General features: G+C 48.4%; 1 protein-coding gene across 5 annotated transcripts in view; it reads left to right on the top strand.

Annotated features, from left to right (window-relative positions):
- Positions 1–14,104, top strand: part of lzts2a (leucine zipper, putative tumor suppressor 2a) — a 223,018-nt gene that overhangs the window by 108,523 nt on the left and 100,391 nt on the right. For 4 of the 5 annotated variants that reach the window (XM_072479560.1, XM_072479558.1, XM_072479562.1 and 1 more), the window contains one exon: positions 7,901–7,989. The exons of the other annotated variant lie outside the window; for it this stretch is intronic. The gene's annotated coding sequence lies outside the window, so the exon portion shown is untranslated. The remainder of the gene's footprint in view (positions 1–7,900; positions 7,990–14,104) is intronic. 5 annotated transcript variants of the gene reach the window in all.

Genomic DNA, 14,104 nt, shown 5'->3' with positions numbered 1-14,104 from the left:
TTTCCGATCAGTGGTAACCCCCGGATGTTGATAGGATGTTGTACGTGTTAGAATGAGGCCTGGTATTTTAATGTCTCGGGTGTGTTGGCACGGACATTGGGCAGGCGATGTGACCACACTGCCCATCTGATAACCTCCCCAAATATTAAAATTGCTCTGAAATGTTAAGCTGAGATTCTATCTGCACTGGCATGGTAAACGAACCCAATGTTTCTGAAAGAGCCAGTGAGGAGTCCTGGCTGAAGTTTATCCCTCAACCAGTAGCACTGGAAAAAAAGACAGATCATCTGGTCATTTTCCCATTGTTGCTTGGGAGAATCTTGCTGTGTGCAGATTGACTGCTGAATTTCTGTACACTGCAACAGGCTCTTTCTGTGGAGCTGGGAAGACTCCCTGAGCCCGGAGCTTGTTTCTGCCAGGGTTTAGATGTCACAGTTCAGGAGGCCTGTCTTTCCCTATCCATTTCAGATGGTTAAAGAGTCAGCACATTGTTATGCTCAACCACAGAGATGGGATAGTCCCTGGGTTTGATTATGCATCTATGTTGACTGATTTCAACCATAGTGCCATTTGCACGATTGTCTTGCTGTTGCCTCCTAGTCTAATAAGGAGGGGGAGGATAAAGCATCCACCATCTATTGTGTTATGTACTCTGGGATAACACAGGCTGCAACTCGATGAAGCTTTGACCAAAAGATACTCCAGACTTTGAAGTAAGTTCAATGTGATTTATTGAACCATTAGCACAGTTCTCTATGAGTTCGACTTTCCTGCTAATCTTGCTATAGTAACTCAGTCTAACTAACCAGTCTGCTCTAAGCCACGTGGTGGGTGTGATGCTTCTGATCTGCCCCTGTCCTACTCTCCAAGTGTCGCCTGTGGAAAGAGACAGAGCATGTGTGCCCTGTCCTTATATACGGGTTGTGTAATGCCCCCTTGTGATCGCGTCACCTCTGGGTGTCTTGACTGCCCATTGGTCGTGTCCTATTCTATGTGTTCATTAGCTGTATGTCTGCATGTCATGACGTCTCTAGTGCTCCCTCTAGTGTTTACTTAGTCATAGTGTATTTACATTAACCCCTTGTGTATTTACAGTGATGCATATCACCACACTGTCCACATCTTTTGCTGTCCAGTGATGCCCTACATGGGTGGATGGATTTGGGTTCCGGACAGTGCTCCATTTTTGCATTCCCGCAATTCTGGCCTTTTGAGCCTCTTCGATTTTCTTTGAACTGCCATTGACGGCCGTGCATTCAGCAGCTTGGGTGCCAAGCTCTGGGAATCCCTTCCAAAACCCTTCCTCATTTATCCCTCCCCTCCTTTCAAGGCCGAAATTCTCCGGCTGTTCGCTGGCGGCGGGATTCTCTGGTCCTGTCTTGGTTGTGGTTGATGTCAAAGATCCCCTCGTCGTCACAGAGAAGAGGGGCAACATGCTCCCTGAAACCACAGAACCTAAAAATAAATCAGCTTGGACATCATAAAATTTCAGTGCTGAAGGAAGCCATTCGGCCCATCGAGTATGCACCTGCCCTTGGACAGAGCACCCTACCCAAGCCCACACCTCAACCCTATCCCCGTAACCCCACTTAACCTCTTTGGACACTAAGGGCAATTTAGCATGGCCAATCCACCTAACCTGCACATCTTTGGACTGTGGGAGGAAACTGGAGCACCCGGAGGAAACCCACGCAGACACGGGGAGAACGTGCAGACTCCGCACACTAAGGGACCCAAGCCAGGAATCGAACCTGGGACCCTGGAGCTGTGAAGCAACTGTGCTAACCATTGTGCCCCCGCGCTGGACATTGCGGGTCCGATTTCTAACTCTAGTTTTGGGTGATAGAATCTTGGGGTTTTACAGCACAGAAAGAGAGAGAAACAGGGAAACATATGGGGGGGGGGGGTGAATAATAAATTTCTATATTTATTCCAGGTCTGAAGAAAGGTCATCGACCTGCGTGAGCTGCGTTTCGCTTTCCACAGATGCTGCCTGACCCGCTGGGTCATTTACTGCATTTTCTCCGGGAATGAAAGAAATGTTTTGATTAACTGCCGTGCAATTTGTACATTGGGTCTCCGGCTCCTTTTCCGACTCGCTTTCCAGATCTTGTAGAAACTTGTTGTCAAAAGCCTTGGACACTGCCGTATGGGATGTGGCTATTTACAGCTGCAAAAGGTTCGGTGTTGAGCGGCTGGATTCCACTACAAAGCTCACCAACATGCTAATTTTGTTTTGAGGGATTATGTATGCTGTGTGTGTGTGATTTATTTTTTCTTTCTCACTGGCGGGAAGAATGTTACTTGAACCCATTTGCTTTGGGATTTTATTCTTAAAGAGAGAAAGTGCAATTGTGGTGGTGGGGTGGGTGGGGCCGGGGGCAGGGCAGTGGTATAAAGAAATTCTCCAGCACAGCTTCAAATCTGCTCTTCGATTCAAATCTCTATTTTGGAGCTTAGCTCAGGGGGTATTGAGCTTGCCTTTTGTCTCCTGGTGGGGTGGCTGTTTCCTTTATTCTTCGTCTCCCAGCAGTGCCTCTGAGGTCTCTTCTGTTCTGCCCCTCACCCAATGCGGACGTGCTACCCGAGCAATGAGCTTTCCTTTGGCCCCAGCACGGTCGTTCACATTTTTATCGCATCGTCTACGACTGATCACGGTCCGCTGCGCAGGCACCTGCCCGTCACAGCGTTTCTCAGCTCCAAATATCTGGGAGGGCAAACATGCCTGAAACATTAAAAAAGTAAATGAAAAAATGAAAATGAAAATCGCTGATTGTCACGAGTAGGCTTCAATGAAGTTACTGTGAAAAGCCCCTAGTCGCCACATTCCGGCGCCTGTTCGGGGAGGCCGGTACGGGAATCGAACCGTGCTGCTGGCCTGCCTTGGTCTGCTTTAAAAGCCAGCGATTTCGCCCAGTGCTAAACCAGCCCCTGCCGGGGTTGGATGGATACGAAGCCGGGAAACGGGTTGGTGCCGAAACATTCACGTGATGCTTGTGCCAGAGTTGGCAGAGTTATCCATTACAGGTTACTTAACCAGCAACCGGAAGAAACAAAGTTTTTTAAAAGATGGAATGAATCAGAGAGGAGTGCCTGTGGATATCCTGTAACACTGAAGTTACTTTTGGAAATGGGAAATTGCACAGGTCAAGGGGAGCCGTGGGTCCTGTTGACTGTTATTAGGGAATCGGGCTGACTGAATTATCACTAAACTTGATTTTATGCTTTAAAATAAGATTTGCTGTATTTGTGCAAAATGTATTTTTATTTCAAACCGTGAACGCCGTTCTCTCTGAGGGTAGATATAATCACGGAGGTTGACAGGGGAAGAGCATGGAAAGAAAAATAAAACAGTTGAGAGAATTTAAGGATGAGGAAAAGCTTGGAGCCTACTCTGGCTTTTCGGGATTCCAAGGTTTTCTTTGTTTGCTCATGGAGGTAAGGAATGAATAGATATTTCCTCTTGAGTTCAGGTGCCCAATGTCTGCATCAAACACTGCCAGCAAAGCTAGTTCAAAGCTAAAGCCTTCTCTTCGCTGTCCCAGTTCCGGATGAGGCGGTTTTCTTTCCGAGTAATGTTTTCCTTTGGGGCAGGTAATCCTTTCCATTCAGCTGCTTTCCGCTTGATCAGCCACTGGACGGGGGGTTTGCAATGGTAACCAGCTCCATTGCTTGAGAGGAGCGGACGGGAGAAGGACCATTTTCCCCATGTCTCAGGGGGATGCAGCAAGAGCCAAGTCCATGGCACCTCAAGTAGCTCAGCTGCCTAGGGGGGAATAAATAAGGGTGGGGGAGAACAATACTGATAGGGGATTATATCACAAGGGGAACAGGTAGACTTTCCTGTGGCCACAAACGGGATAGGCTGGTATGTTGCCTCCCTGGTGCCAGGGCCAAGGATGTGACTGAATGGCTGTAGGACATTCTGAAGGAGGAGGGTGAACAGCCAGAGGTTGTCATCCATGCCGGTACTAACGACACATGCAAGAAGAGGGATGAGGTTCTGCAAGCAGAATATATGGGGAGCTAGAAAATAAATCTAAAAAGCTGGACATCAAAGGTAGTAATCTCCAGGATTACTCCCAGTGTCACGTGCTGGCACGATCAGGAATAGGTCAAATGAATACATGACTGGGGAGATTGTACAGGAGGGAGGGATTTAGATTTCTGAGGCATAGGGACCCATTCTGGGAAATATGGGACCTGTACAACTGGGCGGATTGCACCCCAGCAGGCCTGGGGCTAATATCCTCACAGGGGCATTAGCTCGTCCTCTGGGGGAGAATTTAAACTATAGTGGCAGGGGATGGGAACCCAAGCAAGGAGACACAAGAGTGGGAAGCAAAGATAGAAGTGAAAGACAGAAAAGCAGGAAGCGAAAGTGCAAGGCAGAGGAAACGAGGGTTAGTAGAAAATAGGACCATTGTATAAAATAAGGTGTGCAAAAAAAGTTAAAAAGACAAATCTATAGGTACTGTATCAGAATGCATGAGCATGAGCAAGAAGATAGATGAATTAACAGCGGAAGTAGTTGCAAACTGGTACGATATGATTGCAGAGACATGGTTGCAAGGTGACCAAGGCTAAGAACCAAATATCCAAGGGTATTCCTGGTAAGTAAGAGGGTGATAGGTTATATCACCTTGATATAACCAACAATAATCTTGTTGTGCGGGGCCTTTTAGGGAAGAGTGACCATAACATGCTGGAATTCTCCATTAGGATAGAACTTAACTAGTCCAATCTGAAACGAGGGTCATAAATCTAAATAAAGGGAACTATGAGGCATGTTGGCTGTGATAGTTTGGGTAATTTCATGGATAGTGGATTGGCAATAGCTAATATTTAAGGAACAAATGCATGCATTGCAACAGTTAGACATTAATTTCTGGTGCAAAAACACAACACGCAAACTGGCCCAACCATTAACAAAAGAACTTAAGGCTGGTATTAGAGCCAAAGAAGAGTCATATAAAGTTGCTACAAAAAGTAGCAAGCTTGAGGATTGGGGACAATTTAGAATTCAGCCCAGGGGGACCTAAAGATTGATTAAGAGGGGAAAATAGAGTATGGGAGTAAACTTACAAGGAACATAAAAGCGGACTTTGTATGTAACAAGAAACAAAATGAGTGAAGTGAAATGTAGGTCCCTTACAATCCGAAATGGGAAAATTGATAATGGAGAATGAGGAAATGGCGGAGCAATTAAACATCTACTTTAGTTCTGTCTTCACAGAAGAAGACCCAAATAACCTCCCAGAAATGCTAGGGAAGCAAGGGCCTAGTGAGGAGAGGGAATTGAAGAAAATTAAAATAGTTCTGGAGAAATTAATGGGACTGAAAGCTGATGAATCCCCAGGACCTGATAAACTACACCCTAGGATAATAAAGGTGGTGGCCATGGAAATAGTGGATGCGTTGGTTGTCATCCCCCCAAAACTTTGTAGACGCTGGGACAGTTCCAGCAGATTGGAGCGTGGCACATGTAACCCCGCTATTTAAAAAAGGAGGGAGGGAGAAAAAGGCTTCAAGGTGATTTGGACAAGTTAGGTGAGTGGGTAAATACAAGGCGGATGCGGTATAATGTGGATACGTGTGAACTTTACTGCTTTGGTAGAAAAAGCAGAATGGCAGAGTATTATTTGAATTACGATAGATTGGGAAATGTTGATATATAAAGGGACCTGGGTATCCTTATATACTAGTCATTGAAACCAAGCATGCAAGGTAAGCAGTTAGGAGGAAAACTTTGTTGCCACTTGTTGCAAGAGGATGTCTTGCTGCAGCTGTACAGGGCCTTGGAGAGACCACACCTGGAATATTGTGCACAGATTTGGTCTCTTTACCATAGAAAAGATACACTTGCTGTAGAGGGAACGTAGCGAAGGTTCACCAGACAGATTCCTGGGATGGCAGGATTGTCATATGAGGAGAGATTGGGTTGACTCGGCCTATGTTTACTGGAGTTTAGAAGAATGAGGAGGGATCTCATTAAAACGTATAAAATTCTGACAGAGCGGGACAGGCTGGATGCAGGGATGTTATTTTTCCTGGCTGGGACGTCTTCAACAATGGGTCACAGTTTCTGGAAACAAGGTAGGCCATTTTCCTTGGAACAAGAAGGCTGATGGGTGACTTAATTGAGGTGAACAAAATTATGAGGGGAAGTGATGGAGTGGACAGGATAAAATATTCCCCTTGGTGGAGAATTCTAGAACCAGGGGACAGAGATTCAAGAGAAGTAGCAGAGGTGTGGAAGGGACATAAGGAAGAGGGCAGTGGGAGTTTGGAATTCGCTGCCCGAGTTGGTGGTGGAGGCAGAGACCCTCAACTCTTTTAAAAAGTATCTGATCTGCACTTTAAAAAAAAAAAATCTAGAGTACCCAATTATGTTTTCCCAATTAAGGGGCAATTTAGCGTGGCCAATCCACCTAGCCGGCACATCTTTGGGTTGTGGGGGCGAAACCCACGCAAACACAGGGAGAATGTGCAAACTCCACATGGACAGTGACCCAGAGCCGGGATCGAACCTGGGACCACGGCACCGTGAGGCAGCGGTGCTAACCACTGTGCCACCGTGCTGCCTCCTGATCTGCACCTTAAATGCTGTACGCTACAGGACTATGGACTGGGTGCAGGAAGGTGGGATTAGAAAGGCCTTCGTCTGGCATGGACAAGATGGGCCGAATGGTCCCCTTCAGTGCTGTAACTTTTCTTTGGTTTTTCATTTGGACCAGGGTGAGGAGCAATTTCTTCACTCAGATGGTGTTGAACTTATAGAATTCTCTACCACATAAGGCTGTGGAGGCCAAGTCACTTAATATATTTAAGAAATAAGTAGATAGATTTCTGGACATTAAAGGCATCAAGGGAAATGGGTGTTGCTCGTTTTAGCCTTAGTTTATTTGCTCTAATTCTGTCACCTTTGCTCTTGAGTCGCCAGGTATCTTTCTGATACCGCCACGTGCTTCAAGTCCAAGTAATGATTAATAATCCAACACACCGCTTAGTAAGAGTTAAATCAACGCTCATTTATTATATACAGCAATTAATACTTATACATTAATTCTACTTCTAAACTACTACCTACCACTAACAGGCCAATACTTAACTTTGAAAATAGCCCACCAGGTCAGGGTAACGAATGGCCTTTCGAATGGGTTTCTGAGCCTGCGGGATTCAAAAGCTGGTACAGGTCGATAGTCAGGAGTGTCTATCTGGTAGCGATCGTTGGAGTAAAACTTACGTTCTCTTGCAGAAGGGTCTCGAAGGGTGCGGAGAGGAGAAGAAGGGTGTGCTGCAGCCGGGAGAAGAAGAAGGGTCGAGTTGAACTTGGCCCCTATTCTTATAGTCCCCAGGGGCTTCCCGCCTCTTGGGGCGGACCTCGTACCTGGTTCCAAGTGATTGGACTTGGTCCCAATCACTTGGTTCGATATTCTCCAATACTGGAGCGATTCCTTGATCGAGGGGTGGTCGTTTACCTCTCTTTGTGTCAGCTCCTGCTGGCACCGAAAGGTCTGGGTCGGCTTTGTGTGTCTATTTTGTATCGATTGTTCCCGGGGATTGCTGCTTAGTATGCAGATGGCTGGGTTGTTGTGATGTTGATGGCTGCAGGTATCGGTCTGGACTGACTTCCCCAGAGGCGAATACACTGTTTTACCTGCAGCTGTCTGTTTGAGACCTGTTGGCTGATTTTCCCATCAGCCTCTTCCGATTGCCATTTTAAATCGGGGTTTGGCCATTCTAATCGGGAGTCAGCCATTTTACATGGCTACATGGGGAGAGAGCAGAAGTATGGCGTTGAGATAGAGAATCAGTCAGTATCACATCGAAGGGCTGAATGGCCTACTCCTGCTCATATTTTCTATGTTTAGCCACTGTTTTCTGCTTCTTGTTTCAGGCATTAAAGATCTGCCAGGATTGGGTCTTGTTATTCAAACAAATCTTCTTATGCATTTAAATATTAACAATCCTTGCAAAGACTATCAGGTGATGTATCTTTTTGGAATCTTATAATCTTTATTAGTGTCACAAGTAGGCTTATATTAACACTGCAATGAAGTTATTGTGAAAATCGCCTAGTCGCCACATTCCAGCTCCCGTTCGGGTACACAGAGCGAGAATTCGGAATGTCCAATTCACCGAACAAGCACATCTTTCGGGAATTGTGGGAGGAAACCGGAGCACCCGGAGGAAACTCACGCAGACACGGGGAGAACGTGCAGACTCCGCACAGACAGTGACCCAAGCCGGGAATCGAACCCGGGACCTTGGCACTATGAAGCAACAGTGCTAACCACTGTGCTGCTGTGCCGCCCATTAAGTGGATACATCCCTTTAAATTGACCCAACTCCTTTGAATAAGTAGCTTTTAAGGGCTGCTGGTACACCATTCTCTGGCTCCTTTCTGGCAAGCTCTCTACAGCAGAGTCAGCAAATTGAGAGCAATATTAAGATTGTAATCAAGGCCATCGGGAAACATCGGCCCCTCCTGCTTCCCACCTTAGTAGGGATTAGATGCAGCTTGGCAAATCACATACCCACTGAATTGTCTGCTCATATATTCTGTATGACCCAGCGTGCTGGTGTCTTAACTCATTGCAACACCGTCTGGGAACAAATGTGTTGAACACCGTGCACTCTTGCACCCGCCGTTATATAACTCTGTCAGCTTCATTCGTCATCCCATTCTTAACACAATAAAACCCTTTTTTTTTTTTTTGCTGTGTGGGGATTTTTAGATTCCCATTGAACAGCGTTTCCTGTGCCAAGACCTTTTATATTTGGTACAATATATGCAAAGCAGCTTGGAATGTGATCTCATTGCTGAATTCTTGTAAATGTTACAGAAATTTATTACATTAAAGGTGCGATATACGTAATTTATTGTTGTTGGAAAACATTGCCACAGCTCTTAATGTAATTTAGGCAACTTTAAGAAAGATGCATTATCTTCCTTAATGTATTCAGGATGATTTCAAAGAGGCCAATGCACATGGGTTGCATACAGATCAGAGAAGGAGCCTACACTGGAAACATTCGCTGGTTATTGGTGCTCCTCCCCTGCTCAGTCAGGGAGGGTGTTGAGTTGCTGCAGGACATTTTGGAGCCACAGTGCGTTTGGTGGGTCTTACGATGCACATTGATCCCCAAACACCATGACTTGGTCCTTAATGATTGCACCTCTTAAATGTTGCTGCGCCTCAGCACGCCCAGGAGAGTGATTAGTCCTGAGATACTCCTATCGACCCACCATTGCACAGTCAATTAGAAAGCGGTTGCTGATCTCTGTACGTCCCTTCAGCCCCAAAGTCTTCTGAGCTCTCTGCTTTCCTCTTGTACACCCCTGACTTCCTTCAGCCGCCTAAGCTCTGGAATTTCCTCCTTAAATCTCTCTGCATCTCCCTCCTTTATCTGATGTTCCTTAAAAGCTTACCTCCTTGGCCACGCTTTCAGTCATCTGTCCTCGTATTTCCTCCTTTGGTTCAATATCTCTTTCTATTTCATAATTCTCCTGTGAAGTACCTTGGGGCAGTTACTACATTAAGTTAGAACAGTAGCTACTTGTGTGTTGCAGTTCCAATGCTTTGGGGGTAGTTCAAGGCTCAGAAGGTCCTGCAGAAAATAAGGTGGTCTCCTTTTTAATATTTTTGGCACTGGAGTGTGATGGGTTCTCACTGGACATGAACCTTTTTGTGGAGTTAAATATAATTTAAAAACCTTCTGTCTCTGTGCACTTGCTGTCAATCTTCAGCCTTCATGGATTCTTCTGTCCACATTTATAATGAGAACTTACTGTGTAAACTAGTCACTCTGTATCTATGCCCTCTGATTGATGGGGGGGGGGGGGGGGGGGGGGCACTGTAGTGCCTCAGTCTTGCAAGTCCCAGTTTCTCACACTGTCCCAATGAGAAACTCTGATTTCCCAACAAACTCTACTTCTCTGCTTCCCAAATTAGAAAAGGCTTGGCGACTGAAGTATAATTAATAATATTAAATAAAGTTACTGTTGAAATCTAAAAAAGGATGTGCAACTTTGAAATGGAGCTTGTGATATGGCTGCGCCAACTCATCTAATCTCAGCTTGGCCTAAAGACTGCAGTTGGTCTTGACTTGCAAAGCCACAGGAGATTGTCCAGAGTACATTTTGGAGCCACAGTGCGTTGGTGGGTCACCTCCCCCCCCCCCCCCCCCCCCCCCCCCCCCCCCACCCCATCAGACACACACACAGACCCAAACATCCCCCCCCCAACACACAAACACACACCCACACACACAAACGCACACACACCCAAACACCCCCCCCCCCCCAAACACACACGAACATCCCCAAACCGCCCCCCCCCAACACACACACAAACACACACACACAAACATCCCCAAACAACCCCCCCCAGCACACACACAAACACACACAAAGGCCTAAACGCCCTCCCCAACACACACCCACGCACACAAACCCGCAATCACACACACACACAACCCCCCAAACACACACAGAAACACAGGCCCAAACACCCCCCCAACACACATCCAAATACACCCAAACACACACACAGGCACAAACAACCCCCCAACACACACAAACACACACACAGGCACAAACAACCCCCCAACACACACAAACACACACACAGGCACAAACAACCCCCCAACACACACAAACACACACCCATGCACACAAACAAACACACACACACCCAAATACCACGCCCCCCCAAAAACACACACACACACACAGCCAAAACTTCACCATAACCAGGATGAGAAGGATTAAGAAAACAGCTTTTGATTAAACTCCTCCCAGCTTGGTATCCCCCCCCCCAAGACTTGAACACAACAGGGGGGGTGGGGGGGGGAGGGTAAGTCAAACTGCACAACATCCATCCCATTAAAGTGGGGGGGGGGGGGGAGAGACCAGAGGAGAGGGGCTGGGCAGTGGGAGGGAGGGAGAGGGGTTGGGCGGAGGGAGGGAGGGAGAGGGATTGGGCGGAGGGAGGGAGGGAGAGGGATTGGGCGGAGGGAGGGAGGGAGAGGGGCTGGGCGGAGGGAGGGAGGGAGAGGGGCTGGGCGGAGGGAGGGAGAGGGGCTGGGCGGAGGGAGGGAGGGAGGGAGAGGGGCTGGGCGGAGGGAGGGAGGGAGAGGGACTGGGCGGAGGGAGGGAGGGAGAGGGGCTGGGCGGAGGGTGGGAGGGAGAGGGGCTGGGCGGAGGGTGGGAGGGAGAGGGGCTCGGCGTAGGGAGGGAGGGAGGGAGAGGGGCTGGGCGGAGGGAGGGAGGGAGAGGGGCTGGGCGGAGGGAGGGAGGGAGAGGGGCTGGGCGGAGGGAGGGAGGGAGAGGGGCTGGGCGGAGGGAGGGAGGGAGAGGGGCTGGGCGGAGGGAGGGAGGGAGAGGGGCTGGGCGGAGGGTGGGAGGGAGAGGGGCTGGGCGGAGGGAGGGAGGGAGGGAGGGAGAGGGGCTGGGCGGAGGGAGGGAGGGAGAGGGGCTGGGCGGAGGGAGGGAGGGAGAGGGGCTGGGCGGAGGGAGGGAGAGGGGCTGGGCGGAGGGAGGGAGGGAGGGAGAGGGGCTGGGCGGAGGGAGGGAGGGAGGGAGAGGGGCTGGGCGGAGGGAGGGAGGGAGAGGGGCTGGGCGGAGGGAGGGAGGGAGAGGGGCTGGGCGGAGGGAGGGAGGGAGAGGGGCTGGGCGGGTGGGAGAGGGGCTGGGCGGAGGGGGAGAGGGGCTGGGCGGAGGGGGAGAGGGGCTGGGCGGGCGGAGGGAGGGAGGGAGAGGGGCTGGGATAGAACATAGAACAATACAGCGCAGTACAGGCCCTTCGGCCCACGATGTTGCACCGAAACAAAAGCCATCTAACCTACACTATGCCATTATCATCCATATGTTTATCCAATAAACTTTTAAATGCCCTCAATGTTGGCGAGTTCACTACTGTAGCAGGTAGGGCATTCCACGGCCTCACTACTCTTTGCGTAAAGAACCTACCTCTGACCTCTGTCCTATATCTATTACCCCTCAGTTTAAAGTTATGTCCCCTCGTGCCAGCCATATCCATCCGCGGGAGAAGGCTCTCACTGTCCACCCTATCCAACCCCCTGATCATTTTGTATGCCTCTATTAAGTCTCCTCTTAACCTTCTTCTCTCCAACGAAAACAACCTCAAGTCCATCAGCCTTTCCTCATAAGATTTTCCCTCCATACCAGGCAACATCCTGGTAAATCTCCTCTGCACCCGCTCCAAAGCCTCCACGTCCTTCCTATAATGCGGTGACCAGAACTGTACGTAATACTCCAAATGCGGCCGTACCAGAGTTCTGTACAGCTGCAACATGACCTCCCGACTCCGGAACTCAATCCCTCTACCAATAAAGGCCAACACTCCATAGGCCTTCTTCACAACCCTATCAACCTGGGTGGCAACTTTCAGGGATCTATGTACATGGACACCTAGATCCCTCTGCTCATCCACACTTTCAAGAACTTTACCATTAGCCAAATATTCCACATTCCTGTTATTCCTTCCAAAGTGAATCACCTCACACTTCTCTACATTAAACTCCATTTGCCACCTCTCAGCCCAGCTCTGCAGCTTATCTATATCCCTCTGTAACCTGCTACATCCTTCCACACTATCGACAACACCACCGGCTTTAGTATCGTCTGCAAATTTACTCACCCACCCTTCTGCGCCTTCCTCTAGGTCATTGATAAAAATGACAAACAGCAACGGCCCCAGAACAGATCCTTGTGGTACTCCACTTGTGACTGTACTCCATTCTGAACATTTCCCATCAACCACCACCCTCTGTCTTCTTTCAGCTAGCCAATTTCTGATCCACATCTCTAAATCACCCTCAATCCCCAGCCTCCGTATTTTTTGCAATAGCCTACCGTGGGGAACCTTATCAAACGCTTTGCTGAAATCCATATACACCACATCAACTGCTCTACCCTCGTCTACCTGTTCAGTCACCTTCTCAAAGAACTCAATAAGGTTTGTGAGGCATGACCTACCCTTCACAAAGCCATGCTGACTATCCCTGATCATATTATTCCTATCTAGATGATTATAAATCTTGTCTCTTAAAAACTCCAAGGCTTTACCCACTACAGACGTGAGGCTCACCGGTCTATAGTTGCCGGGGTTGTCTCTGCTCCCCTTTTTGAACAAAGGGACCACATTTGCTGTCCTCCAGTCCTCTGGCACTATTCCTGTAGCCAATGATGACATAAAAATCAAAGCCAAAGGTCCAGCAATCTCTTCCCTGGCCTCCCAGAGAATCCTAGGATAAATCCCATCAGGTCCCGGGGACTTATCTATTTTCAGCCTGTCCAGAATTGCCAACACCTCTTCCCTACGTACCTCAATGCCATCTATTCTATTAGCCTGGGGCTCAGCATTCTCCTCCACAACATTATCTTTTTCCTGAGTGAATACTGACGAAAAATATTCATTTAGTATCTTGCCTATCTCTTCAGACTCCACACACAATTTCCCATCCCTGTCCTCGACTGGTCCTACTCTTTCCCTAGTCATTCGCTTATTCCTGACATACCTATAGAAAGCTTTTGGGTTTTCCTTGATCCTTCCTGCCAAATACTTCTCATGTCCCCTCCTTGCTCGTCTTAGCTCTCTCTTTAGATCCTTCCTCGCTACCTTGTAACTATCCATCGCCCCAACCGAAACTTCACACTTCATCTTCACATAGGCCTCCTTCTTCCTCTTAACAAGAGATTCCACTTCCTTGGTAAACCACGGTTCCCTCGCTCGACGCCTTCCTCCCTGTCTGACCGGTACATACTTATCAAGAACACGCAGTAGCTGATCCTTGAACAAGCCCCACTTATCCAGTGTGCCCAACACTTGCAGCCTACTTCTCCACCTTATCCCCCCCAAGTCACGTCTAATGGCATCATAATTGCCCTTCCCCCAGCTATAACTCTTGCCCTGCGGTGTATACTTATCCCTTTCCATCATTAACGTAAACGTCACCGAATTGTGGTCACTGTCCCCAAAGTGCTCTCCTACCTCCAAATCCAACACCTGGCCTGGTTCATTACCCAAAACCAAATCCAACGTGGCCTCGCCTCTTGTTGGCCTGTCAACATATT

This window comes from Scyliorhinus torazame, chromosome 16, assembly GCF_047496885.1.
Source record: "Scyliorhinus torazame isolate Kashiwa2021f chromosome 16, sScyTor2.1, whole genome shotgun sequence".
Taxonomy (NCBI): Eukaryota; Metazoa; Chordata; class Chondrichthyes; order Carcharhiniformes; family Scyliorhinidae; genus Scyliorhinus; species Scyliorhinus torazame.
Note: the sequence above shows the minus strand (reverse complement) of the source record. Positions and strands in the feature narration are given on the sequence as shown.